This window comes from Bombyx mori, chromosome 13, assembly GCF_030269925.1.
Source record: "Bombyx mori chromosome 13, ASM3026992v2".
Lineage (NCBI taxonomy): Eukaryota > Metazoa > Arthropoda > Insecta > Lepidoptera > Bombycidae > Bombyx > Bombyx mori.
The window spans coordinates 16994279-17019378 of record NC_085119.1 but is presented as its reverse complement, the minus strand read 5'-3'; positions in this window follow the sequence as shown (position 1 = coordinate 17019378).

The following is a 25100-nucleotide window of genomic DNA, read 5'->3' as shown; positions in this document are numbered from 1 at the left end:
CAACGATCGATCGATTGTTACTCTAGCTGTTTATCTGTACCACTAAAATTTCATACAAGCAGACAGCTCATAGTCGGCTGGTAATTTACTTTCTGGTATGTGTGACGGCTTTTTTCGAGTTTCTTTTTCTATGTACTAAATGAGTTTACATCTTCAAGATGTTTCTTCATCTTTCAGTAACATCAAATATTCTAATAATACAGAGACGAAATAAACAAAGTTACAATTAGTACAACAGTTTAACATAATTCGACCATCCGTAATATATTTTGACATCAAATACGGTGTTATTGAAATGGATATCTCGTGTAACTGAATCCACTAACAGATAAGTTTATATAGCACTAGGAGCGTCTCGCAGCTCCACTCGCGTTTAATTATCTGTTAGTACGATTTCTAAATTAATAAATTTCAATTTTTGGTCTGGGATTTCGAGACAAAAAAAAACTTTTGAAGATCATAAGTTAACGAAGCATTGCTCATATAAACTCTTTGTTTGTGACTCTAGTTTGTCTATTGGTTTTCCCTGACCAAGGGATATAGCAGTAAGACAGGTGGTAGGTTGTTAGAAGTATCAAGAAATGGCTATTTTTCATAAATATAATTAGTTATAGTCAAAATATATCGTAATCTGGTTTCACTATTGACAATAGAAATATGTACTAATATGATCGTAAGCTATAAATTGTATTTGGATTTTGAAGCAAGTTGTATGACGTTGTTCAAAGTTTATTATGTTTGTAAACTACCAGTCTGGATGGTTTATTAACTACAGAATTGCAAAGTAATCAATTTCCATAAATTCAAAGGCGGTGCATTCACTGCTACAGTGATAAGTTTGACGAAAACGAACAAAAGTATCGGTTAGAGTTACTATAGTCTGGACCAGCTATATTTATGACGGACTCTTAAGGCATTGGAAATATTTTTATGGTTATTACAGTTTTAAATCTAATTTCGATATCTTGAGCTGTTTTAAAAATTTTATCATTCTGACCTTACCGTTTTTGTGATTCCAGACAGTGTCATATTTGTGAAGCCAACCATCGCGAAATTAAGCATTAGTGTTATTTCATGAAGACTTAGCGAAATTTATACGACTATGGGTAATGAGGGTATGAGGCGAAAACCTATTTTTCGTTATCCTGCGTTTTAAATTTATTTACAACTTATTTACTGGTGATAGGATGTTTTGTGAGTCCGCATGGGTAGGTCACCACTCTGCCTATTTCTGCCGTGAAGCAGTAATGCGTTTCGGTTTGAAGGGCGGGGCTGCCATTGTACTGTTAAAACTGAGACCTTAGAACTCATATCTCAAGGTGAGTGGTGGCATCTACGTTTTACATGTCTATTGGCTCCAGTGACCAGTTAACACCAGGTGGGCCGTGAACTCGTCCATTCATCTAAGCAATAAAATAAAAAAAACCATCTCCAACATTGTAGAATGGCACAATTTGTGCCTTATATGCCCAAATACGATAAACAACTGAGCAGTCATGAGCACGATATAAAAGACAAACGGCCCACATACGTTTATTGAAAAAGTCATTTTTTTCTAGTTTGGTGTTATTGTATCATTAATCTGTACAAGTAAACTCTAATACCAATCCTCGGAATTTAAATGCTAATTTCCCTTTCCTATGTTAAAACTGTATAGGACCATGTAATTGTGCTATGAATAATCAAATTTCAGTCCTCATAAGGATGGTCTTTGTCAAGCAATTGAAAGGTAATTACTAAATGTCTCTTAATTATTCGATTGAACAAACCCATAATTATCAATTAGCTTGTTAGTAAGATTCTTAAGAGTGAGTTTTAACTTATTTCAGGAATGAAATTTTCAAATATATTTCTGAGACACAAAATAATGACAGAATTTTTTTATTCTAGTTTCTCATTATATTCTTAGTTCGCAGTATTAAAATATTGTATTGTGGTGGTTGTTCTTTTTTCACTATCGGCAGTACTGATTTTTGAAATGATTTTAGTCAGCAGTTCAGTTTTTAAGAAGCCCCTAATCTGAAAATGGTTTCGCCACTATTGATGATAAGATCCGTTGAAAAATCAAATTTTGAATCTGACATTTTGCCTATTTCTATTTTATTCCGATACATCTGATTTTTTTTTTTCATAAATATTGGACACATTTAAAATTTATTTAACTGTTCTAGGTTTGCTATTTTTCTTGTCAATCGAGACAAGTCGTCTGGGACCACGAAAATCTCACTATATTTTTTATTTTTAAGCTATTACGCGTTATAACATTAAAAGCCTCCATATCCCAAGTTATTGTAAGACCGCTTGCCATTTCTATATTTTAACGTAACCATTTTGCTATATTTTCATGATCGCTATCTCTAAAAACATCCAACATGCAAACGTCCAGCCCTTTTCATCGGCATAAACAGACACTTAGAAATCATAGCCATTCCCTATGAGCCGTATCTTTCGATCAGGCCAGAATGAAGACATACAACCGTATATAATAATAATGACCCCATCTTCGGACATATGGCGTTATTTCATATTAGCTGTTATCCTATAGGAACATTAGGCAGACAAATGGCTTTCATTACAGGCGTTGGCGTTTAACCGGGCTATTGCGCTTTCTGCTTTATTGTGGCCTCGGGTGAGCGTTGATTTTTCTATGGAAAATGTATTTAGGTCGTATATATCGACTGACTTGACTTAATAGCTTTTCTTATTAATCAGCGCTGGCAGAAGAGCAATTCGCTTATAGGTAGTCATCAGTTACCGTAATTTGTATATGTGGTTATGGCCTAGCCGTAATTAGTCTCTGACACATAGATATAGCCAATATCTGGGTTAATGCCAAGCTATTGCTTACTGTTGATGAACGTAGTGTCGCAGCGCTGTGGGGACTTCGAGAAATTTAAGATGTTGAAGAAGAAAAGTCATTGATTTTATCCCGGGAAAATAATAAAATGTTCTTTGTAACAAATTTGGACAAGCTTAAGGAACATAGATAGATTCAAAAAGGATCCAAACTACCTCACCCAGCCAAGCTCTCGGTTACAACAGAATTTGTATTCAACGAAACTACCCACATACATACATCGTATAGCTTCATAACAAGATAGGAACTATGCACACAGACGGACAACCACCACTCGCCGCAAATTGTATTACGAAACGATTCTTTCGAGGACGAGAGCGCTCCTCAAAGTTTCCACAAAGGCCCCTTTTGTTGGCCGCAACAAAATAATGGAAGCCACGTTTAGTTGCGACAACGCTCTTCTAGATTTTTTCATTTAATCTCTTGCAGCGAATCGGATTAAGACGAATGTTTCGGTTCAAGGAAACGGAATGTTTTCGATTTAAATTTATGATATTAAAATTGTAATGGTTGAGAAGTTGGTTCGGATTTTTATCGTGAAGGAAAGATTCAGACAAATGTATCGTTTTTTTCTGTAAATCATGAATGTGACCTAAATTTTATTTACTAAAATACTACACTGAATACAAAATTTAGATACATTTTATCGCATTAAAAGCTAAAAGCCGAAAAGACTCATGAACGAAAAATTAAAATTTGATCAGAAATTAAAACTGTTAGAATAATTAAAGACATAGAAAATATGTTTAAATTAAAGGACGCCTAAACATGCTATAGTAATTGTCATGGCTTTACAATAGATTTGAAAAATTTCAAGCGGTTCAATTTCATACTGAATAAAGAAGCGCTGTTATATGATGAAAGCACTGTTCACGTGTGTGTAATAATTTTTATCTAAAACTTGTTTTGGGATTTAATTTAGTTTATTCCATTGATAGCAAATCTTCTTAACCGCTCGATCTATATTTCATGATTGTAATAATTTAAGTTTTCAAACAAATCCCAAGCCCTTATGTTTTTAAAAATTTGAGGACCATAGTGTTATTGTGAAAGCAGATGACGTCAGCTCATGTTCGTTACTGCGCTTCATTACGACTCGTCAAGGGCGAGGGGACCAACTTTCTATTGTGTTATTTGTTAAATGCGATTCAATTCGATTTTAATACGAATGTCGACGAACATATACGTATTTTTATCCGTTTTTAAAAAAGGATGAGTTTCTATGCTCCACTGCCTACATGTTTTTGTATGTTCGTCAATTAAAAAAAGATGTGTGGTGGGACACCGGATAGGAACGAAGTTCCTTATTATAAAAATATTAATTTTAAGTTTTATTCAAGGTATAAAGAAAATAAAACTGGAGGTTTCGCAACAACCCACGGTCATTTGGTAACGTGCGAACTTATTGTGGTACACTTCATTCACGGTCTTTTGTATAAGAGTTAGTATATTGCGTAAACGAAAGCTCTGAGATCGTGGTCAATGAATGATAAAAAAATATGTTATTTTTTGTACGTTATTACAAAGTTAAGTCGTACACTGTGTGCATTACTAATAAATATCTTACGTTACGGACGTTTTTTTCCGGTTAGGGTAGCCCCTCCGCATGGTGCCATTGGGAACTTCGTTCCAGAAATGGTCGGGGTGATCCATTATCCTTAAATTCAAATAGATTATATATGTCACTGTTGAAGCCAGCCATAGCGTTGCTGGTAAAGCCTCTTAGGCTACCAGTCAATGGTTAAAGGGAAAAAGAACAGATGATTCAGAATTTAAATGGATTGTGATTTAAAGTAGTTTCACCAGATAAATACTGTACCAAAAATGTTCCCCTCCCTAGCCAACGATAATCATTGAATCCCCGTTAATAATTAAAAACCAGTACAGGTCCCCAATACGCCACTCCATTTTGTCGGGACTATAAAAGAATCGAGTCGTTACAAACTCGATCCGGCCACATTTACATAGAAGCCGAGTGATGAACTGTTGAACTAACAAAATTATTCAAAGTAGCCCTACGGAGTTTTTATGGGCCACCCGGGGAAGTGTGAAGGTCCGCGAAATATTCCAGGACCCCGAGGGCTTTAAAGATTACGGACCAATAACGGGATTGTATGAATAACGACTTTTCTTTCTTGGGATTTTTTTTCATTTCTTTTGTTACAAAAAAGTAAGGTAGATAAAATATAGTTTGATGAAATAAAGAAAGTTTTGCTTAAAAATTGTTGTATCGGATACAAAAAGAGTTAATTTTGAGAAAAAAATAAACGATTTATATGTTGTTGTTTTGTTCGATAATATTATAATATATTGATCAAAATCTGTTGGCAAAATATATATGTCGTATGCGTTGCGATGCTTTTTTAACCAAATGTAAAGTGGTTACCATAGCCCATTTTTATATTGCAATGTCAATGCCACTAACTACCTTGATACGTGAGCTCGAAGTCTCAATTTATTTACAGGTATTTATGTTGTCTTATTTCCTTGCAATAATTTAAGTTTGCCCGCGAGATTTGAACATCGCTCGATACGATTACACCGTTTATCTTTTTATCCACGACCTCTTCAAAAAGACCAAATGTTCAATATAATTTTTCATTGCTACAATTCCACTCGATCCAAGATACACTAGGAGCTGTCTCTAAATATATCTTATTATTAAAAAATCAGTTTAAATTATCATAATGTTTTATTCAGTTTTTACTCATATGCTATTTTTCAAATTAATAAAACTATGAATTTATTACGCAACTAGCCGTACTCGCCGGCTTCGCTGCGCATTTAAGATTAACATTACTATTTATTGTCATTATTATTAGGGAGTCCAACACTCATATAAAATATAAATTAGCTTATCCATTAAGTACATGTATTTTCTACATGGATATCAAATTTCAAGTCAATCGGATGCATGGTTCAGAAGTTATAACGGAACATCCGTAAAAACCACTGTAGATTTATATATTAGTATAGATTTTCTTTGAAAATTATATACAACCAGGTTGAGTCACAACGAGGTCTTTATCACAACACTCTCCATAACATCTGCATCAGAGATGCTTGGCCTAGAATAGTTGGACGTGGAAATAATCGCAATTATAGACCACAACTACGCGAGTCGCGTTTCCGATTGGGTGGTAGATTCTGCGAAGCACTGCTCTTGCTAGGGTCAGTGTTAGCATCACTCCGGTTTGAGCCCCGTGAGCTCACCTACTAAGGTTACGCTAAAATAGCCTCTTAAAGCTTAGGTAGGAAAAAAAAGACAACTATTTCTGTCTCTTTAATTGATGTATTTTGCTAAACGACAAGGTTTAAAAAGAGGCTTAGAGTCCTCAGCATTCCGCAACGGCTTGTCTATACCCCTGCTGTTGTCAGTGACGCTGGTGATCTCAAACCATCAGTAGGACATTATGCTCATTTAGTTTCGAAGGGAATAATAAAATAATAAAAAAACATTCCGTGTAAATAATCAAGCACAATTGTACACGGTGACAATGCAATCGTTACAAAATCTCTCCAAATCTTATTTTCTAATCTTAACACTCGCTTGTCTACAAAGACCCCTGTCCTGTCACCAATTTATCGGATGTTCCTAAATAGAAAAACTCCACCAGTAGTGTCCCTTCGCAGCGGGGTGTGCCCTTACAAGACCTCACGCAGGCAGGCGCCTCATTAGCACTCGATTGCGTCCGACACTAATTGTTAGAGTACTGTCAAGTACCTGCCAAGAAATATTCCGATGACTTTGTAAGCGTCTAGACAATTGTTCAGCAGAAAGAACCCATCCTAGTTATTTATGATGCTTTCTAGACGCGTTTTTAAGAGTGGCACTATTGAGAATTGTTGTAGGTATTGTGATTATTGTACTTAATCAATTGTTTTGATTTAAAGGTCTTGTTTTGTCATAATTTTATTACGAAGATAAGTTAAAATAACAAATATATTTTACGTATGTTTAGATATTTTAAAGTTTTAGTTTCCAGTATAATTTTTACATGTAAAGGCGGCCATAGTTACACATAATATTATTACAAACATAGATGCTTAGCTTCTACATCTATTACATCTTGAGTCAACTGAGACAGTTTATTATATAAATGTACATAATTATGTATACTAGAGGTCCCGCAGTAGTCGAAATTCGACTATAATTAATTGAAATTATAAGTTTGTACACTATTATGATTGTATTTTATACTTCTATAATCACAAATTTCGCCAAGATTACACTATAAAAAATATTAACAAAGACAAACAATATTTAATCTATTCTCAATTTGACAACAGACAAAAGTTTGACAATAAATAGTATGCATGCGTGTGTGAGTCAAATGCATGGTATATAGTGTGTGTAATGTTTTCTTTATTGATTTAATGTATCTTTTATGTATAATTTAAAAAAAATATTAGCATTGTGCACTTCTTCTCTATATTCTCTATAAGTGTGGAAAATTTCATACTCCTCCGTCTGCGCAATTTTCGTAAAAAGGGATACAAAGTTTTTGCTTCACGTATTAATATAATTATGTATATATTTTAGTAATAAAACTTTTGAAGTTCAAGGATTCTTCATGTAAAGACATAATGTTAGGTTAGGAACCTGTCAATTAAAACACAATGACACATGACCTTTCTCAAAGCTCAATTCTCATCCCGCAGAGCTTTCAAGAAGCACTCGAAGAGATTAGACCCGACAGTCCGATCGCTAATGAGGCTTGTGCCCTAATGATTTATTCGAGGGCCGTGGAGGGTCATCGAATTCGGTATCTACTTTAGATTCCTTTATTTAATTGTTCAAATTACATTTTGAATGAACAGTTATTGAGTTTTCGTGATTTGGTAGATTTGATTATGTTCTACTTCAAAGAAGCCACCGCATTCATGTGAATGTCGACCCTATTGACTGTGACAATTAATGACCTTAACATTTTAGAAATCGTGGAATATAATAACCTTTTTGGTATGCATTTATTGCCAATCAAAGATGGGCCTACAAAATACAGGCTTATTTGTTGTTAAGCGGCAAACAAAGCCTTAAATTTACTGGTGGTAGGACCTCTTGTGAGTCCGCGCGGGTGGGTACCACCACCCTGCCTATTTCTGCCGTGAAGCAGTAATGCGTTTCGGTTTGAAGGGTGGGGCAGTCATTGTAACTATACTTGAGACCTTAGAACTTATATCTCAAGGTGGGTGGCGCATTAACGTTGTGGATGTCTATGGGTTCCAGTAACCACTTAACACCACGTGGGCTGTGAGCTCGTCCACCGATCGAAGAATTTAAAAAAAAAATATATTTTTATTCGTTCGAAGTTCGATCGAAGCTTAATTCGAAGTTTAATCACTACTCATTTGTATTGAAAAATAGATCAGTGACTTACATGTCTAAAAAAAGTCGTAAAGCTTTATTATTCTAAGTCCCATAAGTAATAGCTTTAACGAATTCTCGATGACCTTTTAAGATTTATTATTATCACGAAAATTCAAAGAACTTTTCAATAATTTTATATCCGAACGCTTTCAAGGAACACTTTAAGTTTAACAAGCTGATTGGCCGTCGTAACTTTTCTTTTAAAAGCTCCACAATTTCGTTCCTTAAAACAGATTATCATTTATCGATTGAATATGCTTTTAATAATTTAACGTTAATTGTCGAAGCTTAGCGTGCTACAGGGATAGCCATGAGCATCGGTGAACACACGCCAATATAGACGTTTTTCGGTCGTAAAAAGTAATAGTAACGGTTATTTATTATAATAATAATAACAAGCCACAAATAAACTAGTATTCTTGGCAAAACCAAGCACTGACGTTTGTTGTTTTTATTGGTTCGCGTATAGGGAGCGTGTAATGTTGGACAGGGTCCTTAGAGACTTTTGACTTCACGCGCTATCCTATTATGATTTATAGAGAAAAAACCCTTTTTGATTTTTTATTGTATCGTGGCGGCTTGTTGCAACGAACCGGGATGGCGACTATCGAAAGTTACAATCAAAAATGTTATACATAAATTCGAATAAAAATCGATCGGTTATATATCTTTACAACACTAGTTATGTAGGTAGGCGGCATGTCACGTATCCACTGACAAGTCTTGGCTCAAACACGCCGACTGAAACGGCTGATTCAATCACAAAGATTAAACGTTACTTAATCAAGCAGACAGTATAGTCATCATCCACTGCGAGAAGTCGGCCGATGCACGCGGGTTGAGCTGTAAAAATTGTGTGTGGTTGCCATCTCAACTGAGTTTTCCGGTGATGCCTCTTCTTAATAAATGTATTTTGTTTTATTGATGGACTGTTATTTTTATTTACTAAAAATACTGACTTGATTTTTGAAGTGAAACTTGTTTAGAATCGTTGTGATTTCAAACTCGATGAAACGAAATGAAACGAAACGAAAAAATAAGTCCATAGAGACAACAAGCGATTGGCTTGCCGAAGCGGCTCCGAGCGGCGCCGACAAATCACGAAGCGCTACACAGGGTCTCGCGTCTCCGACTAGTTCAGTATGCTTTTGACGTCCGTGCACGCTGTCGTGGCTCTCGGAGCGCCCTGAGATACTTTTATTTCTATTTTGTTTGTTACCAACAGATGTCGCTGCACGTAATTTCAACAATTCCTGAATCGCGGTGACTAGAGTTACACAATTGATAGCCGTTCTCGTATTTCTCGATCATGCAGGCGGTTCCCCCAGGGTAAGGCTGCTCCATTGCACTGCGGAGTGATTGGTCCTTGGGATTATTTTTATTTTTTATAAGTTTCACTTCTACCGTGTGTGATTTGCACACACACCCATTTTTTATTTTAATCCCCTTAAAGACAGACAAGAAGACCTGACTGTCTACTGATAATTATTATTAGTGCTCGGTGTGGATGAGCTGGTGTGACCATAAACTCATATGTCTGAAAATTTGTGACTTCTACACATGGTTATATAACCATGAATAATGTAATTCCATATGAATCCACAAAAGACGAATCCCTTACTTTGGATATAGTTTCTTCACCTTCTCAGAACAAAGTGTGTGCTTTCCGTATTGTATTCCTTATTTAATAGTTTTAAATAAGCATATATTACCAAAGACATAGCTGCATCGTTTGTATATTGTTGTCTATTGAGGAATAAGCTATATTCTACTCAGAGACAACTTTTTAGCATGTTTCAAGAGTATTCAAACTAGGAATAATTCAATTCCAAGAATCTACAATATTTGTGCAAAATAATTAACGTAAAAAAACTTTTATTCTATGCCGTATTGTGGTTTTAGTCCGGGAGGCGGTACATCTCGTAATTTCCTTACCTGCGGCTCATTAATTGCGGTCACGTGCCGCCCGCGTGAGCCTCTCGCAAAATGTGGGCTACGGCCGTGTTTTGTTTTCGTTACCGCTTCGCCGGATGATGGTTTACCTGATGGACGGCCGGTTTGATCAGGAGTAAAAGCTATTTGTGTTTGAGTGGGTTCTTAAAGATGGTAAACAAAATGTGAGGTAAACTTAGGGAAATAAAAAAGACATTGCATAGATGAAACAGGATGTATTGGAAGTGTTACTAAAATCAAAAAGAATCAATAATAATAACAATAGACTGATGCAATACCACAAAAATTCGTATCAAGTAAAAATGTAATTTAGACGTATTTTGTTCATTGTTATAGAGTGAACTAAGTGGGCTACAGGCGCAAAGCACACCACTCATTTTTTTACAAATATCCTTCCGGTGCGTAGAGCACTTCTCCTTCTCACTCTATCCTAACGATACAAGGATCTACTCGGTGATTTGTAGATCGTGTTGTATGCTTTGAAAACTCGACTAGGTTAGAGATAACACGAATCAATAGATAGGGTGAAATTTTGTAAGAAGCTTGTATTCATAACAGCTTACAAATCTTCGGCTAGTATATAGTAATTAATTCCATTTTTTACCAGGCTAAACTTATGTATGAAGCGATGATGATACTTAACTTTTCAAATACTCTTTGAAAATGACCTTAAACACCGATTTATGTAACAAAAACACTTGGTTTTAAACTAACACATTAGTGAGCCCCATCCAACTGGTATAGAAATGCGCCGACAAAACAGCTAATTCATATTTAAATAATACTTTCAATTTTACAATGTATAATGCTATCTCTTGTCGACGATAATGTAATGAAATCAATGATGTCGGAAATGGTTTTTTTATTGCTTAGATGGGTGAACGAGTTTACAGCCCACCTGATTTACGATTAATGAAATACGGTTACTGTCAAACCATATAATAATCATAATCGCGATACGTCATCACAATTATTAATATACATAATTTATAAGTAGTAATTTGTATAATGGTAGATGGAATATTAACAACTTATCCAAAATTGGGAAATGGTTCGGGACTGTGCATCGCCGGTCGGTCGTCACAATGAAGCAGAAGGCGTTTAGTTCATAATTTACCGCCGGCTGGCCGGTTCGATACGCGGCTTAGTTTGACGCGTGACAGATTTATGAGGTCTCAACGAAATTCGCTCGGACGATTGCGTTGTTAAAATCGTGTGCAGCTCTTCGACTGCGTTGGTATTATATTTTTTTGTTAAGTGTAATTTATTCATAACTAGCTGACCCGGCAGACTTCGTAGTGCCTCAATCGATAAATAAAAGACCTAAACTTTTGTATAAAATTAACTTAAAACAAACAAAACGAATCCGTCTGACGGGGGACGCATCAAAGGGAAAACAAAATTGTTATTTTTATTTAATTCCGACCATTTTCATATTTATCTACGTTCTAAACCTTCTCTGGACTTCCATATATAATTCAAGACCAAAATTAGCCAAATCGGTCTAGCCAAGTTTTAGCGAGACTAACGAACAGCAATTCATTATTATATATATAGATATATTCGAATACACTGTATACAGTCTTTTTTCGTGATTTTTCTTAATCTATTTATTGTCTGACTATGGATTATCACGGCTCACTTCTTTTGAAACGGTAACTGTTGTCCATGGACATCACAAAATACCTGCCATCAACCGTAATACAATTGTATTGCGCAACAGCGCTCCGATCGTCCGATTAGATGTCTTTTCTTTCAATAAAAGTTTTATATTATATCCAGTATACTTGAGTCCAAGTAGAAGTAAAGGGTTTTACGGCATAATTCACAAATATTACCTTTACTGATATTAAAGGGAAAACCATAAAAGTAAAGAACGTAGGAGCAACTATAAATTTTTTACTGCCTGCTCAAAATTCACCAAAAATCTACAATTCAATTCTATTTGCGTCGTAAACTCCAAAGATGGATTTATGGATGTATGGACCGCTAGTATTTTCATGTTTTAAATGTAAATGTAGTTGGCAAACTTAATAATGATCGCACTTTAGGTGTAGGCAGTGATTTTGCTGATCCCTTGGAATCGTCGATGTCTGTGATCGATGTCCGTCACCATGACTGATTTACCACTAGATAAGTAGAAATGTAGTAATAAAAATGAACTAACACCTTATAATTTGAAATTTCCGTGGCGTTGCAACTTTACGGAATGCTAGTCATTGCATGATGTTTTTTTTCCTACCTATTCGCTGTTAGCCTAGAGGGATATTTCTGCTACGCCCGGACGGGTACCAGAATGTACTATTTTTTTGTATAATAAAAGTGTAGCGTCACATCGCATCCGATAAAAGATAGATAATTTAATGCAATAATGTCGATAATCCCATTCTCACGGATCGTTTGGAACTTCTGGTCTGCGGAGGGACTTCGGTTCCCTCTGTATTTTGTACCCTATGTTCCATGGGGAGTGCTCTGAGGAATTGTTCGAGATGACACCGTTATCTCGTTTTTACCATCGCATCGCCCGCCATCGGAGTAGAGTCCATACTACCTGGAGCCACTGCGGTCATCACACACAGTGCGTTTTCAGAGGTCTTTTTGCCACGTACCATCCGGCTATGGAATGAGCTCCCCTCCACGCGTTTGAAGAAGGACGTGTCATGTCGGGTGTTTCCCGAGCGCTATGACATGTCCTTCTTCAAACGAGGCTTGCGGAGAGTATTAAGCGGTAGGCAGCGGCTTGGCTTTGCCCCTATCATTGCTGAAGTCCATGGGCGACGGTATCCACTTATCATCAGGTGGGCCGTGTGCTCGTCTGCCTAAAAGGGCAATAAAACAATACATATATTATATTCATTCTTTAACATTTCAACTACTGCGAATCGAAAAGTTCGTCAGGTCACAAAATATTGTTTAATGCCTGTGCGAAATATGGCTACTTAGTTGGTATTCGTTACTGCGTCAAGATAGAAGTCACAATACCACCGCTTACCTGCCCATGTGAGGTAATCATAATCTGTTCCTAATCCATAGTCGTTTCTCAACACGTGCCAAGTACGTATCTACTTATAATAATAGTAATTAAAATAGTATGTGTAATGCAGAATTTAAATGAAATACAATGGGCATTCTTTAGCTTAAGTTACGAACATTTTTAATTTACAACTTTAGTATTGCAATAAATAATGGTAAAACACGGTCTTGATCTCAATAAGAATCGTACAATAACTTATTCTGTTCTTGGATGGAGACGCGCGGAGACGAAGCGAGACCGGGAGGCTGCACTGTTCAAACACAAACGATTACATCATCAAACTGACGGAAGATAGTCTTAGGTCTGTCAGTAATACGCTAGAACGACTCAAATGATGCTCTACTTGTATTTTCTCCTTACCCAATTTAATCAGAGAGAGAGAGAGAGTGTGAGAATACATTTTATTGCACACCAAAACACAATTTACATAAAAAAAAACAGTCAAAAAGCAGATACATTTGTACAATAGGCGGTCTTATCGCTAAAAGCGATCTCGTCCAGACAACCGTTTAATTTTCAGAAATTCTGGAAAATATAAAAATATAGCAGATATGTTGCGATGTACTAAAGACAATACATTATTATAGAAAATATATACATACAATAAACAGATATATACTGTTTACATATAATATGAAATATATAGCTAATTGATTTATATACCAATATACATAATTACTATACATACTACTTATATACATATTATACTTACATCTTCTTCTTCTTCTTCCAGTGCCTCTTCAATCCTGAAGGTTGGCCGTTAGCTTTCTATATTCGTTTTTATCTGCAGCCAGCCGGAACAGCTGTTCGACGGAGGCAATACCGGTCCACTCCCGGATATTCCGGAGCCATGATTTCTTTCTTCGCCCAGCACGTCTCTTTCCGTCCACTTTGCCCATAATTATCAGCTGGAGCAGCATGTATCGATCGTTCCTGAGCACGTGGCCGAGATACTCTATCTTGCGCTTTTTGATAGCAGGCAGCATTTTCCGGGACATATGAACGCGCTGAAGCACGGTTTCGTTCCTGACCCTCTGCGTCCAACCAATGCGTAACATGCGACGGTAGCACCACATCTCGAATGCCTGTAGGCGTCTTGTAGTGTCCTCTTTCAGGGTCCACGTTTCGCAACCATACATGACGATAGGCCAGATATAGCACATGAGTAGCCTGACTCGGAGCTTTATATTCAGTTGACGACAGCAAAGAACTTTCCTCATTTTATTAAAAGAGGCTCGAGCAGTTTCTATCCGGGTCTTGATTTCTTGATCAGATTCCCATGCTTCGTTTACCCAAGCCCCTAAATACTTGTACTGTCGTACCCGCTCTAGTTGTTTCCCAGCTACAGATACGCTTGAACTCAAATCCGGGTTTCTTGAGACTACCATGAACTTGGTCTTGTTTATGTTTATCGACAACCCGGCTTCTTCGCTGCACTCATTAACCTTATTCACAATTGCTTGCAAATCGGCTTCCGATGCTGCAATAAGGATAGTGTCGTCCGCATAACGCAAGTTGTTAACGACCCTGCCGTTGATTCCTATTCCCACTTCAAGATTTTCAAGAGCTTTTGACATCACAGCCTCTGAGTAGATGTTAAAAAGCAACGGGGATAAGACAAACCCCTGCCGGACCCCACGACAGATCTCAACTTGGTCGGTTTCCTCATTTTCGACTCTTATCGTAGCCACCTGCTTCTCGTACAGGTTGCGGATGATTCTGACGTCCTTACCATCTAGACCAATGTCACATAAAAGGCTAAAAAGTTGATGATGTTTAACTCGGTCAAATGCCTTTTCGTAGTCTATGAAGCACAAAAAGACATCAGTTTGCATGTCTCTGCATTTCTGTACGAGAACGTTGAGAGCGAAAAGAGCTTCTCTGGTGCCAACACCAGATCGAAATCCAAATTGGCTATCGCCCAGTTGTTCATCACATTTTGGCCGTATTCTATTCTGTATGATGTTCAAGAATACTTTTAGGACATGGCTCATCAGACTAATCATACGATACTCTCCACATTTTTTGGCATTTTGCTTCTTGGGTATCGTGATGAATGTGGATTTTAGCCAGTCACTAGGAAGATTGCCTGTTTCGTAGATGTTGTTGAAGAACTCTGTGAGAACGTCCAGTTGATCTTCTTCCAGCAACTTTAGTATTTCGATCGGTATATTATCAGGACCCGGTGATTTACCTGTTTTAGCAGCTTTCAAGGCCCGCAAAACCTCAGATCGCAACATAGCTGGACCATTACGATCAGTGATCGGTGAAATGTTCCTCGATGAGTCCGCAAACATCTCTGCAACATAGTCACACCACACTCTCTTTTTGCCATCGGTGTCAAGAATGAGGTTCCCACCTGCATCGGTCAGAGTATTCATTGATTTCCGTCTATGACCAACCATTTCCTTGATGTGCTTGTGCGCATTGAAGCTGTCATGTTTACGAAGGAGATCTTCCAAGTGCGCGCACTTATTGCTGTAGTAATCATTCTTGGCTTTCGCAATCTCTTTTCGAATGGTGACATCGATTTGCTTATACATTACTGGATTTGTACCCTTAAATTGCCTCCTGTCTTCCATAAGCTGCAAAATTGAATCTGTCATCCAATCTTGTTTTTTGACCAGTTGTGATGGTTGGAGGTATTGGTGACATATATCTTTTACACTTCGCTTTAGACTAGTCCACGTGTCGAGGTCAGAGGCAGTGGTTTCAGTGCGACGATCGTTGGCCCATTGATTAATAGCGGTGTGGGTCTTCGCTCGTGTGTCGGGCTCAGCAAGCTTCCGTACGTTTGGCCTTCCATCCATTCTCTTTGGTTGCAACTTCTTCAGCTTGCATGCTACGTCTACCACCACTGGGTTATGATCTGACCCAATGTCTGCACCGGGGTAGGTTTGCGCCTTCTTGATACAATTGCTATACCTTCTGTTGATCATAACATAGTCAATTTGGTTTCTGACTACGCGGTCTACTGTGTGCATTGGTGATGTCCATGTGTATAGCCGACGTGGTGGTAGCTTAAAGAAGGTGTTCGCAATTATGAGGTTATTATCCTGGCAAAACTCAATAAGCGTATCACCTCTATCGTTTCTGTTTCCAAGGCCATAAGCACCAGTCACTCCAGGAGTAATGGTCGAACCCACCTTCGCATTCATGTCACCCATAACGATAACTAACTCGTGATTCTTAGTAGATTTTAATAAGGTATCAATAGCCCTATATAAGTCCTCTATCTGGCCCATTGGTTTATCCCCTGTAGGCGCATAAACTTGGACAATGTTGATGTTAAATGGTTTGGCTTCTAATTTAATCAACATGGCCCGGTTTGAGAGGGGAACAAAATTTATGACTGATTTGGAAATTTCCTTTGTGAGAAGAATTCCCACACCATATCTTTCCAATCGTTGGTCTCCTCCTGAATAATACAGGACGTAATCATCCGATACAAAATTTGTGCCTTGGTCTGGCCATTTGGTATCACTTATGCCAAGTATGTCGACATGCAACCGTTTAATTTCTTTTATAACATTGGGGAGCTTTCCATCTTGTTTTAAACTTCTCACGTTCCAAGTTCCTATTCTAAGAGTTTTCCACCCGGAGATTCTTAGCACCCCTGTCCCATTTAAGGGACGCCGGGTACTCGGGGCCGTGGCTATATTTGACTTTTCCATGAAGCTAACTACTAGGGAATTTAGTGCAGTGGTTTCCCGTTGCCTTCTGCACCAGACCTTTTTGAGATTATTTAGATCTCAAGGCTGCTGAGGCCTCTTCCAACCAGTTTCCTGATCAGGAGTATGGGTATACCGCCATTGCTCGGTCGCCAGAGCCTCGTTCGTTGTCTAGCAGGCAGCACCACGCCATCCCAGGGGTTGGCGCCGCTAGTTGTTCTGAGAAGAACGACCAGCGCGGGCAGGTGAGGTTGACACTAAGGCCGGATAGATGTTATGCTCCGTTCTCCCCTTACTCCCCCTATACTTACATACACATAATAAATCAACAGTATGGAAATGATAAATGATAATGACTCAGCTCTAACTTAACGTCAGTTTCCACATACAATGACATTAAGCTAGGACTTCCCTGTGATGTAAGTGCCGTTCATATGTATTAGGGACACTTTTAAGTACATTGAGACTCTGACAAAATCATTAGCAAAGACATAGGCATGTTTTGACTATCGTGGTAAAAGTTAAGACACCCGGTACATTCGTATCGAGGGAAGCGACAGTACCAGTGTTCGAATCAACAAGCAGGTACCAATTTTTCTAATGAAACACGTACTTAACAAATGATTTGCATGATGAAGGAATAGCATCGTGTACATCATAAAAATCAAACCCGCAAACTGGCGGTAAGCTGTATTTTGAGGCCGTACGGGTGGGTAGGTACCACCACCCTACCTATTTTTGCTCTGAAGCAGTAATGCGTTTCGATTTAAAGTGGGAGGCAGTCGTTGGATTGTCAAACTGAGACTTAAAATTCGTGTTTCAAAGTGGGTGGCGATGCTCTTGTTGATGTCTATAGGCTCCGGTAACCACTTAAAACCAGGTGGACCGTGAGCTCGCCCAATCATCTAAGGAATAAAAAAAAACGTTTGAGTTTGAACTGAAATGTCGGTAACGCAAAAAATTCGAAAAATGAATTTTAAGCCGTAAATCTCATTTAGATTGTTGTGACGTTGACATAGTCGACGTCGCCCCAAACACGTCATTTCGGATCCTCCCGATCCACTAACGGTGCTTTTAGGTACCTCAAGCACCGGTCGTCAAGCTCTTCGTCGCAAGCGACGGGCTCGACGAGTAAATTAACCCTCAGACACAGCCCACTGAGTTTTTCGCCGGATCTTCTCATGGTAGATTCTCCGGTGGTAGATTCTGCGAAGCACGGCTCTTGCTAGGGTTCGTGTTAGCAACGTCGTCAGGTTTCAGCCCCGTGAGCTCACCTACTAGTTAAGGTTACGCTGAAATAGCCTCTCAAGGCTATCAACTAGGTAGGAGAAAAAAAATCTGACATAAACATGTTGTTTTACTAAGTAAAGCAACATTCGTGGCATACCAACAGAGAGAGGCATCGGTGAATTTCGGCATTTCGGATATAGTCTCGTACGGTCCCGGGTTTCAATCAGCCTCCGCTTTACTTTTTATTTTACGTGGCCCCCGGCGAAGACGTCTGCCTTCGTGGCTATTGATTACGGTGCACCGGGTCTTGTAGACTTATGGGCTATCTTTTGGGACGGATTCATAAGATCCAATACGTTTTATTTTCATTGGTGCACATGGTCCGGTCGTCTGTGGAATAAATGGAATATACCGGCAGTCATAAAATTGATCTCATAATAATGATTTAAGTTGTCGTGGCCTAAAGGATAAGACCTCCGGTGCATTCCTATCTAGCGATGCAACGATGTTCGAATCCCGTAAGCGGGTACCAAATTTTCTAATGAAATAAGTACTTAGAAAAAGTTCACGATTGACTTCCACGTTGAACGCAAAATTATTATTTGCGTAGTTACTGATGGTAGGACCTCTTGTGTGGGTAGGTACCACCGCCCTGTCTATTTCTGCCGTGAAGCAATAATGCGTTTCAGCTTGAAGGGTAGGGCAGCTGTTGTAACTATACGGAGACTTTAGAACTTATATCTAAAGGTGGGTGGCGCATTTACATTGTAGATGTCTATGGGCCCCAGTAACCACTTAACACCAGGTGGGCTATGAGCCCGTCCACCCATCTAAGCCATAAAAAAATGATTTTTGAATTTTTTTTTCATAAAATTATTATAATCTTCTTTGCTCAATGTATACAATCATATGTTTTGGATTATACTAATAGTCAGTTGCTGTCGATACCCGGCCGAGGGACCGTGTTTTAGCTGTTCCCTGAGCATTGCCTATCATCATCAGCAACGTTGATATCTGACAAGCAATAAACTAAGCCCTACAGACACTGCCACCATTTGTTGCCCTAGAATAGGCGTCCCTGGTGCTTCTCAGTCCTGATAAAGGCTCAATACTAGACGCGCTATTCACTCATCTATCATCAGATTGTTCATTACGATTTTGAAACATGTAAAACATATTGAAAGCTAAACTAGCAGTATCAAACTAAATATTCACTAATATTAATTTTCTGTTTTCACACGCGCCTCATAAAGGTACGTCTAGGCCCCAAGCGATCACATAAACCGGACGTAATTTGCGTTTAACTTTGTGTGACGTCACATGATTCATGTGACACGATCGTATACATCAACTGTAACACCTGAAAGATCGCCTGTCCCAGTACACAGTCAGATCGGTGCGTGGTTATGGTGGTAGCGGGCGCATAAGTCTGATAGCGATTTTTATTGTGCCGCACGATTCTCGAGAAATGGCAGCACGATTGCGGTATCGTCGGAACTCGGCTAACTTCGTGCTATGACAGAGCCTAGCCGATGGAGGCGCGTAGACGCCATCACGTTTACCAACCAGCCTTCTTGAAGAGCGGTGCCTCTGTCCTAAGAACTGTCATTCGTTTTCGTTTGCTAACGTCAAGGGAAGATTTCTGTATTGTTCTGAGACAACAAACGTTATTGGTGTACTCAATATATCTCTTAGCTCGATCACCCTATTCGCCCCTACGATGTCTGACGATGGTGTTAATAATTGTGGCTTCTCCAACATAATATTATTATATTAAATTCTCTTTTTGCGGTATATACCGAGACCGTTCACCAGTTCGTTCACCTCTAAGCAAATCAATTTCAAAGGAAACATATTTGAAAAATTAATCTGAATACATGGAATATAAAATCAAGCGCTGTCCCAAAACTACTCCGCTAACATTGACTTCGTACCTCAAATCCGATTAGATCCCCGCTAGCGCTAAGACCGCGTCCCTAGCACTCCAGCGACGCATGTTAATCAGACAGATCACTACTAATTGCCGAGTCGAGTGTGAAATGCGGGCTTAGCGATGAAATTATCAGCAGTACGCTGTTGATTAATGGTTAATTAAACGCTACCGTGCTACCGCGACCTTAGTTTAAATTTTAATGTATTTGGTTTGAATTTATTTCAATAAATGGTTTGAACAATAATGAGCTAATACACAGGACACTAGTGGATCTCCAGCACTTTGCTATGAACTGTGGTAACCTCTTAACCCAAAAAGGCACGCCACCAGTATTTTTATAAATATTCTCAACCTTAACTCTCAAATTTTTAGCTTATTTAAATACATTTTACTGCACGATCCTTAATATTTTTTTCTAACTATAAACAGATAGTAATTTAAGATTTTTCAGGATCTTGTTATAAAGGTAAACATGTTTAGTATTCATATCGTGATAATCACAATATCTGAATAATCTTTTTTATTTTTATTTTTTATTGCTTAGATGGGTGGACGAGCTCACAGCCCACCTGGTGTCAAGTAGTCACTGGAACCCATAGACATCTACGACGTAAATGCGCCACCCACCTTGAGATATAAGTTCTAAGGTCTCAAGTATAGTTACAACGGCTGCCCCACCCTTCAAACCGAAACGCTTTACCTACTGCTTCACGGCAGAAATAGGCAGGGTGGTTGTACCTACACGCGCAGACTCACAAGAGGCTAAGTATATTTTTAGGAAAATAATTAAAAACATTTTTCGTGTATTAAAATCTGCACAATACAAATCCCAAGTTGTCAAAATACTCATTTCCCTTTAAAGTCGAGTGCACACAATTACTTCACATATTAAGGCGGGCCGCACCTGTGTGTCGACTCCTCGGCTGCCGATGTCGGCGAATACGTGTTACAATATTTCACTGAATATTCTGTGAAGTATGAAATACTTGTTATCGGTACGTAGAGAGATTTGGTACCGAATGGATATGAATATTAAGAAACCTTTCTATTGAATGTTCTTTTCTTATTGCTGTTGTTTTTAACGGTAGGCAGTGACTTGCCTCTGCTCCTGGCATTGCTGAAGTCTATGGGCGACGGTAACCACTCATCTTCAGGTGCATGCTCGTCTGTCTGTACGAGCAATAAAAAAAAGGTTCCCGAAACTTTGTTTTCTTATGTGTACACTATAATTTAATGCTATAATTGACCTGGTTTTACGATCAGCCTGTAGTGATGAGTACGAAATGTATTTTTACTACGCTTTTAGTAGCTTCAGACGTATGTGTGTTAGTTTTTACACCCCACGCTTTTTTTTTACAATAAAATAATTTTTTCTTACATTATTTTTAATTCAAATTTATTAAAATTTATTTTCTATTTTTTAGTTGGATTTTCTATAAAAGCGTATTTTGTTAGTTTTTTTAAACTATTATTTAATTTACCGAAATTTCGACCCTTTTCTAAGCCATTCATCCGACTCCAACGAATCCCGGTACAGCTGCTCTTGGTACTGTGGGAAATGTTTCTGCTTATAGTACGATCAGGTGGCATGCGAATTGTTTCAATAAATAGATTTTCCAGCTTATCTTGACCGATTTCAATAGAATGTGCAATAAATTTGATCCTTAATGTCTCAGTGATTATGGTCGTATTTCAATAACATGCCAATCATTGATTATTACATTTAACGCATATTAGGCTGTATAGTGAACACGCTGATGGATGAAGTTCATGGCCTAGTGTTAAATGAGTTTCTAACACGTTGACTGCCATGTAGGTCACCGGTGCCCTACGCGGCGCACTAAAGTAATTATCTCGATTTCTGTTGCTAAGCGCCTGGATTGTCTAACTTTGCCTTCTTTTGTTTGTTAATGTGTCTTTTAGTCTTTCAAGGTCTGTCAGAAATAGACTTATTCTCAGCATTTTCGGATTTTATGAAATACGTACTCAACAAATGTTCACGATTGACTTTCACGGCGAAGGAATAACATCGTGTAATAAAAACCAAACCCGCAAAATTATAATTTGCGTAATCACTGGTGGTAGGACCTTTTTCTTGGGAGTCCGCACGGCTAGGTACCGCCCACCCCGCCTATTTCCGCCGTGAAGCAGTAATGCGTTTCGGTTCAAAGGGTGGGGTAGCCGTTGTAACTATACTGAGACCTTAGAACTTATATTTCGAGGTGGGTGGTGCATTTACGTTGTAGATGGCTATGGGCTCCAGTAACCACTTAATACCAAGTGGGCTGTGAGCTCGCCCATCCATCTAAGCAAAAAATCGTCTTCCCTAGGATCTACTAGATGTTCGGGCGCCTTAGTAAGAAGATCGAAGAGAGAAATCGTCATAATTACTTCAGTACGCCGCGTAGGGCACCTGTGAAACACGTGGCAGTCAAGGTGCTAAACAATAATAGCTGGCGAACTAAAACCCAAATCTCATTTGCGTCGTAATAAGTTTTCCCTAAATATTTTTCCAGAGCATAAAACATATTCGGAGAGTACTCTGTTAATATGAACAATAAGTCAGCCGGCACACCTGCGTCGTGCAGTCTTAATCGCAGTCGAACGCTCGCGAGTACATCGGACGATTTCTAGCCTATATGTACATTTTACTTGTATAAAAAACATAAGCTTGATGTGCCGACGAGTAGGTTACATAAGATACGAAATTGATTCGGGTGTTTGTCTGTGCGCCTGTACAACAAAATCCCACAAGATGTTCAGAACCTACATATACATAGGCTTAAGAAAACTATTAAAGAACATCTGTGCAATAAAGTTTACTATAAAGTTAATGATTATCTAGAAGATTGCAAAAAGTGGGAATGAGTTGCTCGCTCCGGGCATTTCAATATTGCATTAATTGTCACGTTATAATACTCCTTGTAAAAATGAATATTAAAAAAAAAACCTAACATTTAAAAAAAAAGACATGCCCGCTGAGTTTCTTGCCAGTTCTTCTCAGGACGGAGGCTAGTTCTTGTGAATTGGCGTTAGTTCTTTTTGACGTTTAACAAGTATGTACTTTCATTTATGTTGAATAAAAAAATTTTGATTTGATTTGATTTGATATGTTTTATAAAACCCATAGTATTTGTTTTTTGGACTAGATTGGCGAATGAAACCACGACCCACCTGGTATTCTTCAGTAATCGCAGTCCGTGGACATCAAAAACTGAATGGCACCGCCTAATTTGAGACACAATTTTGAGGTCTGCTCAGAAGTACACAGAATAGTAGTTTTCGCTCGTGCGTCCGATAACACAGTCCGTCGCCACTAATATTTGAATGCACAGTGATCTTACGTTGGGAAATTCGTTTGTAAGCAAGTAATAAGTACATATCTATTTATAAAAAAAATTACCTGATTGCGGGATTCAAGTCACGGCTTAGGCACATGGCGCGGTAAAATACTACTGGTGTTTTATCTTTTAGGTTATGATGATATTAAATAACCGCGAACTTTTATTACTTTGTTTACTTGCCTACTAGGTAGACATATTTGTAGGCAGTAACTTGATTGTGCAATACCGATATCTACGCGCGACGTTAACCACTCACCATCAGGTGGACTGTATGCTCGTCTGCCTAAAAAGGCAATGAAAAATGGAATTCATGTTTAGTTCATCCCACCTAATGGAGAGTGGCCACAAACCTTCACGATTAATAGAAACGCCGGAAGCATAGCTGAACAGTTGCCTAAGGCTTATGACCCTCCAGTGTTGGATAGTACCGTAGGTAGATCTCTGGAAACGGAAAGCCTAGTGGTTTCAGGTGGTCTATTGAATTCTACTCCGGAGGCAAGTGGAACTATAATAAATATAAGCAGATCGTCTGATTTCTCCACGGAATAGACGGCTTAAAACACGAACAGAACCAAAATTCGTATGCTACCGTCGCGTGATACTGTTCTATTCATGTGGTAGCTCTCCGTTATTGCTGAAATAGATAAACGTTAGTTTACGATTAATTTTTATTATCTGATGCCGGTTAAGTATTTTCTTTCGTAAAATTTTCCTAACGAAATTCGCTCGCAACAAAGAAGATTTTCTTGTAGCCGGATAAAAAAAAAACTAAGCATCCAAAGGCGTTTTCGCATTGGCTTAGCGATTCCTCCGCCAATTGCACCCGGATGGGTATTCAAAGCGATCGCGCCATTCAAAGATCACGTTCTGTTGGACTGTGACCTGAGTCATAAACGAAAGCGATTTAGATGAGTAAAATATAACAATTATCTATTTCGTATCACGATCATTCTCTTCTTATTACGCAAACAGTGAATTTTGCTACCAAGAATTTCAAGATAGTCTTGCATTTCAAATATGTAACAAAAAAAAATACATGTGTGCAATTCACACGCGGTAGAAGTGAAACCTTCCAAAATTAAAATACATTTTTTTTTTTTTTTTTTTTTTTTTTTTTTTTTTTTTTTTTTTTTTTTTTTTTTTTTTTTTTTCCTACCTATGCTGATAGCCTTGAGAGGCTATTTCAGCGTACCCTAGCTTGTGTAGGTGAGCTCGCGGGGCTCAAACCGGAGAATTGCTAACACTGACCCTAGCAAGAGCAGTGCTTCGCAGAATCTACCACCGGATCGGAAACGCGACCCACTGAGAAGATCCGGCGAGAAACTCAGTGGGCTGTGTCTATGGGTTAGTTCGCTCGTCGAGCCCTTCGTCGCAAGCGACGGGTTCGACGAGGACGGTGACCGGTGCTTGTGGTGCCTAAAAGCACCGTTAATGGATCAGGAGGATCCGTAATGACGTGCTTTGGGCGACGTCGACGGTTTACCATTCGGTCTACTGGGTCGGGTATGTAATTTCCAGCGGCTACGATGAGAGGGTTCTCATGTCGTGCCGCCTTCTCAAAGTGGCGCAGCGATGCCGACTGTAGATACTTACTAAGAGAGTCGAGCTCCAGGTCATCGTGGAGATCCACATTCCTAAGGAACCATGGCGCTCCGACGGCTATCCTGCAGAATCGTGATTGAATAACCTGAAGGGATTTCAAGTGGG